Genomic DNA, 15,670 nt, shown 5'->3' with positions numbered 1-15,670 from the left:
TCAACGTCGGAGTGTTGCGGGGAGACTGCATAGATAGAAAGGCTGGTATTCTGTGGGTTGTATACTATACAAATTTAACTGCAATAGTAATTATTGTGCACAAATGGAAATTACCTGACGCTTAATCAAGAAGTTCATAAACAATATGACAACTGTGATTTTCAAAGCAACTTTCGGTGAGGTGCCATTAAAGTACAAATAAATAAATAATTGCCTAAGCCCACATTTTTGTCAAGAAACCTGAGCAGTCAAAGAGGCCGACTCCGAAGGCTGCATAGTCTTGATTACACCGTATGCCACTTTTATCACCAGACACTCTGGGGTCGATGAAGATGCGGCAAGGCTCCGACCTACAGTTGGAGCCTTTACGAGCCGCTTCGTAATGGGCCATTTGCTTTCCTTTCTGCCCACCTCATAAAGATGGAGGCGATCAGAAAGAAAAACGGGCGGTCATTCCGGTTGGCTTTGGACTGGCTCGGAGAGACCATCCGCTGGTCAGAATACAGGAAGTCATCTCAAGGGCGGGTTTTTCCCTTGAGTTTACAATGAGGCTTTCTGACATGGAATCCATGATGACCTGTCCGACATGGAAACCATGTGTCTTCGGGCCCCCTTGGGTGTACGGCCTCCTGTTGGAGGCCCAGTTGATCCCTGCACCTTGTGGCAGGCACCTTGAGGTGCTTTCCACGAGGTGCAAGGATGATCCGCACCTCCCATTTTACTATGGGAGCATGCATTGCAGTCAGTTTATGGCTGGAATGCATGCAACCATAGTAAAATATAGGAATGTGACCGAACAGTGTTCGGTCGCATCGTTTTGGGGCAGGCGGCACAGCGGACTGGGTGTCAGCCGGTCCCATGACCGATGCGGGGTCGGGCGAATGTGATTCCGCCCAACATCGTAATGACCCACTCTGGGTTTTTATCTCAGTCTTGCAGGTTCTTTGTCAACCTTGCTTTCTTCCTTTGTCACTGTTCTTCCGTGTTTCTCTTCGTCCTCCTTTCCACCTTTTGTGTTTTTCTCTCTGCTGATCTTGGTCAATGTTTGCTGAGGAAAAATAAGTGACAGTCCCCAATAAGGATTTGCAGTGCAATAGGTCTCGCAATTGTAAAAGTCAGAGCTGTTGGTGTTTAAAATTACAATGTTTTTTACTTTTTTATTTGCAGTGGAGTAATTTGCAAAGCGGTATTGCCATTGGTATTTTTAACGTCAACATCTCTACCTTTAACAAATGAGAAATTGTTATAAGCTGAATACATGTTATGAACTAAAACAACAGCCATACTGATTCGAATGCACAACTGCAAAGTAATACTGGCATTCCTTACAGAGTACATATTAGAATGTAAATAACAGAGCGGGCCATGGCACGGCTGGTGTTATACTGACTACTGAAACTAGGCAAGCACAATCGGGCAACCAACAGTGGTCTACCTCATTGCAAATGCAGGACGCAAATTCCCCAGTTGCCAGGAAAGAGGGAGCACTAAACCGGCAACATTTAATTTTGGTTGGGGCTGTTAAAAATGAGGCACCAGGCATGTCCAGATCTGAGAGAGCCTTAAAGGTATATCTGTGACTATACCTTGGTAGAAAGTAGATTTTGGTGTCTCTGTGCTCCCCTTTCCGTCTTGTACTTTCAGATTGCTCTTTAATTTCTCCATCTACCCACAGCGCCATTCCAGAAGGCAGGGAAAGAGAGAGAGGAAAGGTCGAGAATAGAGTGAAGAGTGTAGAGAAAAGAAGGACAGGGAGAAGAGAAAAAAGGGGTTGTCACTATGGTACACATGTTCCTTTAAACATGGTAATTTACACAGCGCTGTTGCATAAGTCAGGGAAAGAGAGACAGAGGAAGGATGGAGAATAAAGGGACAGGAAGAGGAGAAAGAGGGGGATGTCGCTGTTGAAAATGTGCTACTTGAAAGCTATTTTTATTTAGAGGGCTGTGGGTGGCTGATGTGACTTCTACATTTGTCACTGATGTGACACAAATACTTTACGTTTTACTGTATTCAGAGCCAGAAAGGTGTTAGGGAGTGTAGACAAAAAGAGCACAGGGAAGCTTTTTATTTATTGAGATCACCTGAAACTAGAACATGTGTCTTAAAGACAAAAGGTAATCAAATTCCCACAGCAGCACTGATGTGAAACGGAGCAGGAAATTGTAAAAGAACCCGGCTGCATGCCTTTAACCTCCTGGCCGTGGTGCAAATTCCACCCAGGTGCTGGGGGTTGGGGGCTTGCACGGCGCTACCATTCTCATTACGGAACTGCGCTGTCATGAGCCACAGGCGGCGTGTGCTCATGACGGTGAGGTTCTGTCAAGGTCCCGCCCGCTCATTAAATCACCTGCACAGGCATGGAACTAATGCCAAGTGGGCGGAGCGGCCGCAGTATGATAGAACCACGCCGTCATGAGCACACGCCGCCCGTGGCTCATGACGGCGTGGTTCCATCATAAGCAGGCAAGGGGTTAATCTTACTGAAGGAAGACCTGCACATTTGCGACGGCCGCTGCAAGTAAACAAGAAAGACGAAAGAGAAAGTAGAAAAGGAGATGGTAAAAAACAAGGATGAAGAGTAGAAAGGAGGTGGAGAGAATGTTGTGGGGAAGGAGGAACTGACGACAGAAGCCATGAAAAGCTATGAAGAGGGAAAAGAAAAGAAAACGTGCAGACTGTGGCGCAGTACAGTAGGAGCCAAGGAGAATTATAGCAGGAGAAATGGGAACAACGGGATATTATTCACCGACAGCTTTTGCATGACATCTGATGGCTGCGAGTGAAACTCGTGCTTCCAATGACGTCCCTTAGAATCATGAGATGAATAGAACCCCCATTATTCACAGATGCCAATCCGCCATTTTAAGTTGTATAGCAACCACCCCCCCACCCACAATAAACAATTAATTCCTGCTTCTAACATACAAGCAGCGCCAGAGGGGCCATACAAATTGTTGTAAAAAATGGGTATACAAGTCTCACCTTGAGTTAGCAACTGGCGACTGCCGGCCTCTGGGCACTGCGAGTCCGGCACCAGGCACAGCTGACTGGTCCTGTCCGGTCACATTACGTGGAATGGTAACCTACAGTGCACCATGGGAAAGCAACGCTTATCACAGAGTTGCTCTACACACGGACGAGGCGGGACAATAAATATAGCTTGTATGTTCACCCTGGTGGGCCGGAGACCTATCAGCACTATAATTTTAATACTGCTGCATACACCGTCATTGACTGTAATGAAAGTTACATCAATGTGTGTTTGAGAAAGGCTGTATCTGGAGACAAATATGCCAGGGCCACATAGAGAAAGAAAAATTAGTCAGTTGTACACTGGAGTGCAGGCAAAAGTGCTTTTGAATGGCATTGCTGCTTTGCATTTTTCCTCTTTACAGCTGTTAGTGGCACGCAATAGTCAATGGCAGTCGGATCAGCGTCTGATCACCAAAGCAGATGAAGCGGGCACTATGGGTAATCACTAGCAGGAAAAAACGCAAGTAGTCCCTAAAGGAAGTCATAACCAGCTACAGCACTAGTAAACAGTACTTGGTCGGTGCTGCTTAGCAAAAACCGGAAATGACGTGACAATCAATCAATCATAGGCATTTATAGAGCGCTCAACTTACCCGGAGGGTCTCAAGGCGCTGGGGGGAATGCTGCTGCTACCCGAACAGCCAGGTCTTGAGCTTCTTCCTGAAGGCGAGGTGGTCTTGGGTCAGGCGCAGGTCGGTCGGGAGGGAGTTCCAGGCCTTGGCGGCCAGGTAGGAGAAGGACCTTCCTCCTGTTGTCGTTCTTCGGATGCGGGGGACGGCGGCGAGGGCGTGACTGGCTGATCGGAGGTGTCGTTTGGGAGCGTAGAAGTTGATGCGGTTGTTGAGGTAGCTCGGGCCTTGGTTGTGAAGAGCTTTGTGTGCGTGGGTAAGGAGACGGAAGGTGATTCTCTTGTTGACCGGGAGCCAGTGCAGGTCTTTTAGGTGTCCGGAGATGTGGCTGTGTCGTGGGATGTCGAGGATGAGTCTGGCTGAGGCGTTCTGGATCCGTTGGAGTCTCTTCTGGAGCTTGGCAGTGGTTCCGGCGTAGAGGGCATTGCCGTAGTCCAGTCGGCTGGTGACGAGTGCCTGGGTGACAGTCTTCCTGGTCTCGGTGGGGATCCACCGGAAGATCTTCCGTGTCTGGAGCACTAACCATTAAGGAGCCGGCAAAGCTGAGTAATGGGTGTCTGTCCCCATGGCCTGCAGCAGGAGGGAGTACACTCATTACAGTGCTTACTTTAGATCTTGTGACAGCGCATGCGCGCTGCTTATGCTTGACCTAAAATGGAATGCTGGTGGACCCACCCTGCTACCACTGGCTCAAATTAAGAACTGACCATTGCCACAATCTAATTTATATGCTGTCTCACGTTGGTTTACAGTACCATTTTGTACTGTCGTTACTGGTACATTTTGAATTTGAGTGAGGTAGAAGTTCAAACTTTCATCACCAGAAACAGGATATCCCGTTTGTTAGTGCAACTGAAATGCTTTTGAACATCTATGACTAAAAAGCACATACATTAAACTATGGATTTGTTTCACTTTAATAACTTATAATATTACTTAAAATCATGGGGCTAGATAAAAACTCGATAAATTATGTTTAGACATATGATTGCTTTTACACAGTTATAGTGATATTATAGATGTTAATTTAAAGTATTAATAATCTTAATCTATATAATATAAGTGAAAAAAAAACATTTGCATTGTTCATAATTTTGGTACATTGTGGGAAAAACAAAATATCCTCACTTAACATTGATCTAGAAAGGGTTCATGAACATTGGCCAAAGGAGGAGACACTGACAGGGGAGACCCTGTTCCTATGAATTGCCTATAGGTATTTAGTAGTAAGTGGGAATGCAAGTATTTGCCAGAGGGCCGAGCCCCTCTGTACTGGAGGTATTTATTTATTTATTTTAGTGTTTTATAGAGCGTGAACTTGACCCATTAGGGTATCAGAGCAGAGTCATACAATAGGCAGGATATCACAAGAGTGTACTGTAAATTACGGAGGAGGGCGTGAGATAAAAGAGTATACAAGGATAGTCAATATTACAGTTGAGGACAGACCCCTGGTTTCTTGGTGGGGCGAGGTCGAAGGATGAAGGCAGTAGTCTCTGAGGTGATTGTGGAACGGGTTTAACCAAGGAATTTACCCATGAGGAAGGATTTGGCCTCCTTTTTGAAGCGTGCCAGAGAGGGGATTTTTCTGATGGCGGGTGGGAGGGAGTTCCATATTCTTGGTGCAGCCCCAGCGAATGCCCGATTATAGGTTTTTTTTCGGAAAGCGTGCAGGCTGGAGTAGGAGGGCAATGGCTGATCGTGATTTTCTGCTTCCTCCGGATATCACAAGTTTCTGTGCAAGATACGCAGGGGAGTTAGAGTGTAGGGCCTTGTGCGTGATGCATGCCAGCTTGAGATTAATTCTGGCCTCGAGAGGAAGCCAGTTCAACGCTTTCAGATGACGAGTGATGTGATCAAATTACCTTGTGCCGGTAAGTAGTCTGGCGGCTGCATTGAGGCATACTTTTAAGGGTGCTAGAGAGATCTTGGGCAAACCAGAGAGGGTGGAGCAGCCATATTCCAGCCTAGAAATAACCAGTGATTGGACTGCAAGTTTTAGGTCGGGAGCGTCAAGAAAGGGTTTCAGTTTCCATAGGAAGCTCAGGTGGAATCTGGCAGATTTGGCCATTGAGTTGATGTGGTCTCGCATGTTTAGGTTGTAACTAAAACATAAGGGAACTGCACACATTTCATAACCCATAATCCTACTCTGAAGGATCTGACAAATGGGTACTAGTGTGTGGTACAGTGCATAGAGTAGTTAAAGTGAGGCCTTAGACCACATTTTTTACTCAGTACTCATGTACTCATTAAGCACAAACATGCATCATGCACAGTGAGCACTTATTGTTAAATGATGGCACTCAAGGATGTTGGTTTGGCCATGCTCTAGGCCCGATTCACAAAGGGTATCAGCACTCGTGGCTGGGGTAACGCTCTCCTGGCGTACTGTAGTTGCCTATTTTGGAGGGACCGAACCAAGTGTTAGGCCCGCCATGACTGCGGGGCCTCTACCATGAGTGTGGTGGCCCTTTGTAAATTGGCCCCTCTGTATCCAATACAGACTATGGCGGAAATTTTCTGATCTAGAGTCGAAAGAGGCATAAAAATTAAAATTGGCCCTATCAGAACCAAATCTGCGCATTATGAAGCAAGGACGGTCGCCAGTCAAGCTGACTGTGACACGATACAGGATTTCTTTTTAACTAAGGCTGAAGACATTATCATAGATATAGGTAACACGTGCATCACCCCTTGCCCCCTGTTAGTGGGGGACCCGTCTGACTTTCAGGGCATTGCTCTCTCTGTGTTCCCTGTGCTCGCACCAACTGATTTACCTCACATTGTGGCCAAAGTAAAATCGGGGTCACCTGAGGACCCTTGTCCACTGAAGTTGTTCAAAACAAACATTCCAGTGATAGAGGCTGAGGTGTTGTCCCTACTAAATCTTTCTTTGGCAACAAGAAAGGTACCACAGAAATTTAAGGAAGCCTTGGTGATCCTGTTGCTGAAAAAGTCAGGGGCAGACACCAGGATTCTTAAAAGCTTCCGCCCCATTTCCAGACTCTCCTTCCTGGCTAAAGTTCTCGAACAACATGTACTCAGAGTCCTCTCATCGGATGTATGATGTTACAACGCAGACAATCACAACGACCTACCATTACAACGAAACTATTACAACGCTACATCCATTACAATGCATGCTATTACAACACATGCCATTACATCCCAGATGCTATTACAACGCATACCATTACAACGTAAGTATGGGTAAGTATTTAATTTAATTTTATTTATATTAATTAAATACTAATATTATTTTTTAAATAATTTATTTACTTTTTATTAATAATGTTAATTTTAATTAAGGGGTTAAAATTACAATTCTAACTCCAGGGGGGTGTAATAGTAGGGGTAAGTGTTGTATAGAGTAGGGGTTAAAATACTATTCTAACTCCAGGGGGATGTAATAGTAGGGTAAGTGTTGGATAGTGTAGGGGTTAAAATTACTATTCTAACTCCAGGGGGGTGTAATAGTAGGGTAAGTGTTGGATAGTGTAGGGGTTACAATTACTATTCTAACTCCAGGGGGGTGTAATTGTAGGGTAAGTGTTGGATAGTGTAGGGGTTAAAATTACTAAAGTAAAATAATTTTAATTAATATTTTTATTTTTTTAATAATTATTCATCATTCATTGATAACTTTATTTCGGTCAGATGACCATAAAAGTGCACATAAAATACATCAGCATGATCAATAAAACAATCAATAGTCATAAAATGTTAAAACTGAATTAAACTACAATTTATCAGAATACAAGAGTAAAAGCAATAGGTACAACAATTAGATTAAAAAGGTTGTCTCCTACGCCACATGCTGAAGAGATAACGTGAAACCGCAAACACAATGGGAGGATGGGTGTCATGATCAATATCCTGCAGGCCTGTGTAAAATGCAAGAATCCCAAATTCTTACAAATAGGGATCAGCCAACATTTCCTAATTGCAGAATAGGCAGGGCAGAAAAACAATACATGGGTTACATTCTCATTTTTATAATTACATGCAGGGCAAACTTCGTTATTAGGTTTTAGCCATTTCGAGCAAGGGGGGGTTCAATTAAGTCCAAGAATTCCTCAATTTTAGATTCAGATTTAACTGGGAGGAATTCAGATGTAAACCTACCCAGTGAAGCAGAGCTCAATAGCATCTGAACGTTCTGCGTACGTATATGAGAAAGAAGTTCCTTCTTAGATATCCCTAGGCAATAAGTCTCAGGGTTTTCCCACAGTTCCAAAAGACCTAACCGGGTACTAACATCACGAATGTGCTGAAGCCAAGGGATCTTTTTGTATATAAGAAGAGACAAAATCTCAGAAAATTCCTCTCTATAAGCGGCCAGTTCGGGGACTGACCACAACCTCTTCCAGTACATAATTTGCCTTGCACTGATGATCTCCTCTATTGGGACCATGTCAAGATCAAGTCTAAGATGGATCAAAGGTGTACTAGGCGGTAACCCAACTAGATTTCTCACAAAAGACTGCTCTACCTTTTTGAGGTTCATTATCTGCTTGTGTCCCCAAAGTTCAGCCCCATAGATTGCTGCCATTCTAGCCTGGCGGCAATATATTTCCAGAGCTGGGGACACCGGCCTAAAAGTTGACTCCCTAAAAACTTTGCTTATAACCCCTTCAATCTGGGATAGCTTAAGTGTGGACTTAGCAGTCTGCGTATTCCAATCAAAATTCTCAGTTAAAGTAACACCCAGATAAACAAATGTTTTAACCCTTTCAAGGGGGTACCATGTAAGACCGGATTGGGGCGTACCCGCTTAGGGGGATTAAAAATCATAAACGTAGTTTTTCCCAGATTGATTTCCAATCCCCGTAGCTCACAGAACTCCACAAATCCATCAAGTGTTTTTTGAATGCCCAATGATGTTCTAGACAACAACAGAGTGTCGTCTGAGAACATCAGAGCGGGCACTCTACCCGTGGCCAATTTAGGGGCATCATTGTTAACCACACCATTCAGATTTTCCACAAGGCCATTAATGTAGAGGCAGAATAGTGTGGGTGCCAGCACGCACCCTTGGCAAACTCCTTTTTGGACAGGGAATTGGTCTGTGAGTTTGCCATGCCTATCACACCTGACCTGGGCAAAGTTGTTTATGTGGAGCCTAGATAAAACGTTTAATAAGTATGGCGGGAGTCCCAGGTCTGCTAACACCTTCCACAATTTATCACGAGGAACCAGATCAAATGCCGCCCGCAGGTCCACAAACACAAGGTAGAGGCTGCCACGCTCTACCTTTGCTGTTTTCCAGTACAGGACCTGCAGGCGAAATATCTGGTCTAAGGTAGATGTGCCAGACCTAAAGCCAGCCTGGAGTATAGAAAGGATCCCATTCTCTTCGATCCACCCGAGAATCCTGTCAAGGATGACCCTCCCCATCAGCTTTTGTGATGTATCAATTAAGCTGATGGGTCTATAATTGGAGGGGGTTAGCGGGCAGCCCTTTTTTAGAATAGGGACAATTTCTGCTCCTAGCCAAGTAGGGGGCAGGTCGTCTCCCTGCAAAATGCCATTAAATAGAACGACCAAATAAGGGGCCCTGATTTTAGGTTGTGCCCTAAAAAATATCCCCCAGCAGTTTATCCAATCCTGGAGCCTTGTTAGGGAGCAATCTACCTATGGCTGTCTCGACCTCAGTCAGAGTGAAGGGTTCAACTGGAGCGAGGAGAGTAAGGGCTACAGTCAACCATCCAAGCTCTTCAGCCCCGTTGACGCCTTGTAATTGCTGGGGTTCAAGAGTAGGAGCAGGCGAGGGATCGAACTCCGAGATACCATATAGAGCAGCAAAGTGGCTTTCCCAGATTGAAGGGGCAATATTGGGAGCAAGCGCCTGGGTATGCCCACTAAGTCCAGTTGCAACAATGGACCAGAATAATTTGGAATCCTTACACCTAAGTGCAGTCCCAACTCCTCCTACATCGTGGCTTCCCATTCCCTCTTAGCATCACAGATTGCCTTTTTATATATAGTGCGATGCACCCTGATGGCCTCACTATCATTGGTTTTTAGTACTGTAAGCAAGGCCTTTTTGGCATTCCGACAGGGGATGTTAAACCATCGAGAAATCGTGGTCCGAGGGTGGTCTGCCCTTCTTACATGGTACAGACTATCTTTTAGTATGGCAACCAGTTGGTTGTGTATTTCAGTTGCCCTGCCCAAATGGCCGGAAATCCCCATCTCTTCAATGAGGGGAATAATGGTCTCATAGAATTCAGCGAGTTTACTGGTGGACGCTTGTAAGTCTGGCCATTTAACCCTTCGCCTACAGTTTGTTATTATTAGTGGCACAGTGACGCAGTGCTCAACCAAAGTTGAGCCTTTCAACCCAAAGCTCCCCGGTTTAAGGGACAAAACTAGGGCATTATGGTCGCTGTCAAACCTTTCAATGACCCTAAATTCATACAGCCTATCCCAATGCCTAGCCTCAATGAAAATATAATCAATTATTGAGGTCTGGTTTAATCGATTAAACATGGCTCTCCCTGGTCTGTCAGGCTCCACCCTCCCATTGCATGCTCGTAATGATGTTACTAGCGCAAATTACTGCAATTGCAAGACAAGAGGGGTCCATACCTTGACCTGAGGAGTCAATGGTTCTGGGATAGCCCAAAGCAAATCCACATCATCCAGATCACCAATGTTCAGGTCCATAAGGGGCTCAAAGTGACAATTAAAGTCTCCACCCAAAGTTAATACAGTGGTGGAGTCAATCGACTGTCTGAGGGTTAACAACATTTCGATAGCTTCTGACTCAAGACCCCGCCTAACTGGCCTTGAATATACATTGATCAAAGCAATATTTGGCCCATTAGGCAAGATCAGCAAAACACACTGGACATCCAATGAATTAGTTAGAATTGGTGTTGCCTTCACTACCAGGTGCGTGCCAACCCATATAGAAAACCCGCCCGAGGGCCTGCCCCTGTTACCAAGATTTTTTCTAAGGGGTTTAATTTTGCATTTACAACTAGGTTATCAGTAGTGGGTAGCATATTGGTAGGGGACCCCGTCTGTCAATCGCAGTCATCAAAGCCAGAAAAGGCATCAAATCTATTTGCGACTTCCAGCGGGGTAAACGGTAACAGGTGGTCCATCCTCCTATTTCTATTTCTATAACTCCTAAATGGTACAGTGTCCCACCCAGGTAAGTTTTCAATATTCATAGGATTAGATGCATGCGTCCTATACCGATTATTAAGAGGTATTGAGGGGTTGGTCTGCAGGCAAGATGGAGCCCAAGGGTATGTTATAGGGGTCACTAGAGGTCTTGGATAGAAATAGGTCAATTCACACGGAACAATGGAGTTTCCGGCATTCCCTGGAGACCAATTTAGAATATATCTAACAGCTTCAGGATCTCTGAAGTTAAGAACAATTAGGTCCCCCTTTATATCTTTTACTCTGCTTCCCAACCATTGGAGTCGCCGGACATGCAGGATCTCAACATTACTATTATAAGGGAGCGGTCGATTTTGGCTAAGCCAATGCATAGTTTTATTTTTTAACTGAGAAAACCCTTCCCTCTTACCATCCGCTAATATGGGGACTCCCGTAAGGACAACCACAAAAGGTACCGCTTCTGGGGGTAATTCAACTTGACGGCCCCTATGATTCACTGCCTTAACGGGGCTAGTACTTCCCCTCTCGTCTCAATTATCTCCTGTATAAGATTTTTTATCTACCTTCTGAACTTCACTTTCGCGTTCAGCCAGTGCACTCTCCCTTTCTATATCTGGAGTAACCTTAGTGAAGTAGCTGTCCAGTATACCTTTACTAGTACCTCCTGGCTTCATGGGTGGAAGTTTTTCAGGGTTCAAATCCATGGTTACACAAGCAAAGAGTACAAACAGATAGTCCTTGGAATAGTGTTAGAGTATAGGCCCAGCCCAGCCTCCTCTGGCCTCTGAGGGCCTAAGAGGGCCCGCCCTTTGCCCGGGCTTCGCCCGGCGTCCCGCGCAGCGGTAAAGTAAGTTAGTTAAATAGAGTACGTGACGGCCTGGAGGCGGGGCTCTCAGGGTGCGCAGACCAGCTGTCTCGGGTCACGCAGGGACTCCTGGACAAGCGAGTCCCTGCAGCGCTCTCACCTGAGGCAGATTTCTTCCTTCCCCACTCGAGCTGGCAGACCAGGAAACAGCTCCCAAACAAAGCGCCACGAAGCGGCACCCGCGAAGCGGCACCCGTGAAGCGGCACTCGCGAAGTGGGTGCGGCAAGGCGCTGCAGCAAGTCCCGGTGCAAAAGGAACAATGCGGGCAGAACAGGAAAAAAACAGGGCGTCCCATACGAGGTCAATCCTTTTTGACAAGCAATAATTATTAATAATTTTAAATATTAGTTAAATTAATTAAAATAAATAAAATAATTAATATTAATTTAAATAAAATAAAATAATTAATAATAATTAATTAAAATACTTACCCATACTTACGTTGTAATGGTATGCGTTGTAATAGCATCTGGGATGTAATGACATGCCTTGTAATAGCATGCGTTGTAATGGATGTAGCGTTGTAATAGTTTTGTTGTAATGGTAGGTCGTTGTAATAGTTGCGTTGTCATGGGTGTTTACCCTCTCATCCTTAATTGAACAACATCAGCTGCTACACACTCGGCAAGCCGGGTTCAGAGCTCACAACAGCCTCAGCTCTAATTTTATTAGATCTCTCAGCCGCATTTGACACAGTGAACCACATACAGTTGTAAGCCTGTGCACGGCGGCTGGGAGTCACTGGGAAGGTCCTCCAATGGATTACTTCTTTCCTGGAGTGTCGGTCTCAAAGAGTCCAACTAGGAGATTGCACATCTAGGCAGGGCAACCTACGATGGAGGGTCCCCCAGGGCTCCGCACAGTCACCTCTGCTTTATAATATTTACCTTCAGTCTTTGATATATGCACTGGCAAAAACAGCTTGCCAGGTGTTTAACTAAGCTGAAGACACCCAGTTAATTGTGCGAATTGACAACTCCCCTGACTCACACTGTAATGTCCAGAATATTCTCTGGTTCACTATGAATTGGATGACCTCTAATCCATTGAAGGTAATCCAGATAAAACAGAAGTGCTTGCTCTTACCTCCGGGGTCTCACCCTGGTCCAGTAATTTTTGGCCTCAAGAGCTGGGCACCACCCCGATACCGGTGCCAGCAGTGAAGAGCCTGGGTATTGAGTTGGACACTGGATTGACCCTAAATAGCCAGGTATCTGGAGTTGTGGGGAGCTGTATTGGCTTGATGCAGCAACTTTGGAAATTGGTAACCTTGCTGTCTTTCTCCACCATGCAGACGGTTGTGAGGGCATTAATCTTCTCATGCTTAGACTATGGTAGCCTTCAGTCTACGCTGGGCTTCCCGAAAAACTCCTGGGGAAGCGCCAAGTGGTTATGAATGATGCAGCAAGGTTGATTTATAAATTGCCAAGAAGAGCCCATGCCACCCCTCTGCCACAACAGTTACACTGGCTTCCCATTAAGCAAAGGGTCATATTTAAGGGGTTGTGCATTGCACACAAGTCTCATTATGGAGAGGCACCCAAATTCATCAAAGACTGCCTGAGGCCTTATGCGCCTGGAAGCTGTCTCCGGTCGCCAGAGTCTAGCTTGTTAGTCTGCCCACGTTTCAATAGAACGACTCTAGGAGGCCGGGCAATTTCAGTTACTATCCCCCAGATCTGGAACAAGCTACATGACAGTATGCGTAAGGAAGCCAGGTTACTAACGTTCTGGAGGAAACTTAAGACCCCTCTATTCACAGATGCGTTTGGATAAATTTACTCAGCTTTGTGTTGAGTATAGCTGCGCGTAAGGATTCTGGATCTTCTGATTTATAATACAGCGCTTAGAGATCTTCTGGTGATTGGTGCTCTATAAATACAATTTAACATAACATAACATAACATGACATAACATAACATACTTACTAGAATCATGGCACTTGGCACAGGGTGTTTCCAAAGGACAAGGCCTCTACCCTTTTTCTTATTTTTATGGCCAAAGGCAAATGACCATTGGGTACAGCGTATGGAACAAATATCCTTAGATTGAAGCTAAAGGCTGTGCACCTGGCACTCTGAGAACAATGATAAACAGCCATGACCTGCAGGCATGTAGACTGGGTGTAGGGCTTTGTTGAAGGTCACATGCAAAGCACTACGGGTATGATCAGATTTCTCCCTGCTCCAGCGAAGATCATGGAGAAGTTCATAAATGTTGAGCTGATAAAATACATTGAATCCCAGGAAATCCTTGAAAGTTCTCAGAACGGTTTTCATGAAGTTCATAGAACAGAAACCTACCTAACAGCAACCACTGACTGTATCTGCAAGCAGGTAGACCAAGGGGGTTCTGCGGTGCTGATTATGCTCGACATTTCAGCGGCATTCAATACCATCTCCCTAGTGCGCATGATCCAGCGATTACGGGAAGCAGAAGTTGCTAGAAGGGCCCTGCTGCTTCTCCACTCTTTCATAACTGGCAGAACTCACATAGTCAGCTGTGGAGGCTTTAGACCAAAGGCCTTCGGCCTTCCCTGTGGGGTCCCCCAGGGATCCTCCCTTACCCCAGCTATCTTTAACCTTTATGTGACTCCTCTTGCGGAGTTGGTGAGAAATCGTTCGGTTTCCAGGTGCTTTCCTACGCGGCTGACACACAAATCATTATTTCCACAACAAATAATTTGCAATCAGTTGCCCTTAAAATGTAAGCAATGTATGTCAAGCATTATATGCTTGATGAAGGACAAGTCATTAAAGATCAATGTCGACAAAACCGAGGTGCTAGTCTTCGGATCAAAGAATTCCTTCTGGTCTAAAGCCTGGTGGCCTACGGATTGCGGTTCCCTTCCAGTACCAGTCAAAACTGAAACCAATCTTGGGGTCACATTTGACAAGGGTTTGACTTTTGATGCCCAGGATAGCCGGACAGTCAGCACCTGTTTCTACATCTTAAAAACCCTGAGGAAAGTACTGCTGTATATTCCATCTGAACTGGATAGGCCTAATATCATCGCACTAGTCACCCCCTGGATGGACTACTGCAACGCTCTGTACCTTAACATCAGCACAGGATCCCTGAACAAGCTTCATGCAGTACAGAATGCTGCAGCAAGGTTGATTCTTAACATCCGGAAATGTTGAGGTAATTTGAATTTTTATAGTCAAGAAATGTCCCCTAACGTGTACCCCACCGTCTCCATGTACGAGCTTAAAGTGCATGTAACTTCCCTCCTCGATCAGTTATGAAAACGCAAATACATTTGCGTCTAACGTTAACATGTCCTCTTTCAGATCCACCATGAATGGATCGATAATTCAGTTCCTAAGTATACCTTGCCAACGTCTTTTCATGGTGCACTTTCACGTTTTCCTAGCCCTGCAGAGCTAGGCCCTGATTTCTGCCATCGAGCCCTTTCTGCTCTCTGCCTCTTGAAAGCTACAACGTGGGATACATCCCTGACCTCTGTCCTACTCCCTGCGTGGCGAGCGGTGCCCGGCTCGGCCTGCTTGCCTGCCAAAGACAGTATTTTGCCTTCAAGTTATCAGTATAGCCGAACTCAGCTCCTCGAAAACACATTCCAGTCTAGCAGAATAGATAAACAATCCCCGGCTGCAGAGTAAAGGGCCCGGCCTTTCTGTCTCCATGCAAGTAATTCATTGCTCCCGTTACCATGGTAGGCCCATGGCCCCTCGCATTACACGCAGACACGTAGTCACCTATGCACGCATTAATAGTCAGTATAGAGTAGCCTCTGCCCAAGAGACCTTTCCTTCTAGATAATATAGTTCCCCAAACACAAGATATCAGATATGATTTAGGAACGAGTCGATCTGACATGCCAGACTTCTGTCTCTTTCCTTTAGTGCTAAATGTCAAGTCCCCTGCACCCTCCAGCCTCACGTCAGTCACACGTCATGCTGCTGCGCGCGCATCCTTGCTACAGATTTCTGCTGACACTGCAAGATTCCTCTATGCATCCACCCACTTGTGACACTT

The 15,670-nt window shown here is 45.4% G+C and overlaps 1 protein-coding gene across 1 annotated transcript in view; it reads right to left on the bottom strand.

The window, feature by feature from the left end:
* LOC147751482 (cadherin-related family member 4-like) overlaps positions 1-15,670 on the bottom strand; it is an 866,423-nt gene that overhangs the window by 107,683 nt on the left and 743,070 nt on the right. The window lies entirely within an intron of this gene.

Source organism: Lissotriton vulgaris, chromosome 1_1, assembly GCF_964263255.1.
Source record: "Lissotriton vulgaris chromosome 1_1, aLisVul1.2, whole genome shotgun sequence".
NCBI classification, from domain to species: domain Eukaryota; kingdom Metazoa; phylum Chordata; class Amphibia; order Caudata; family Salamandridae; genus Lissotriton; species Lissotriton vulgaris.
The sequence above is the reverse complement of the archived record's forward strand: the minus strand, read 5'-3'. Positions and strand labels throughout refer to the sequence as shown.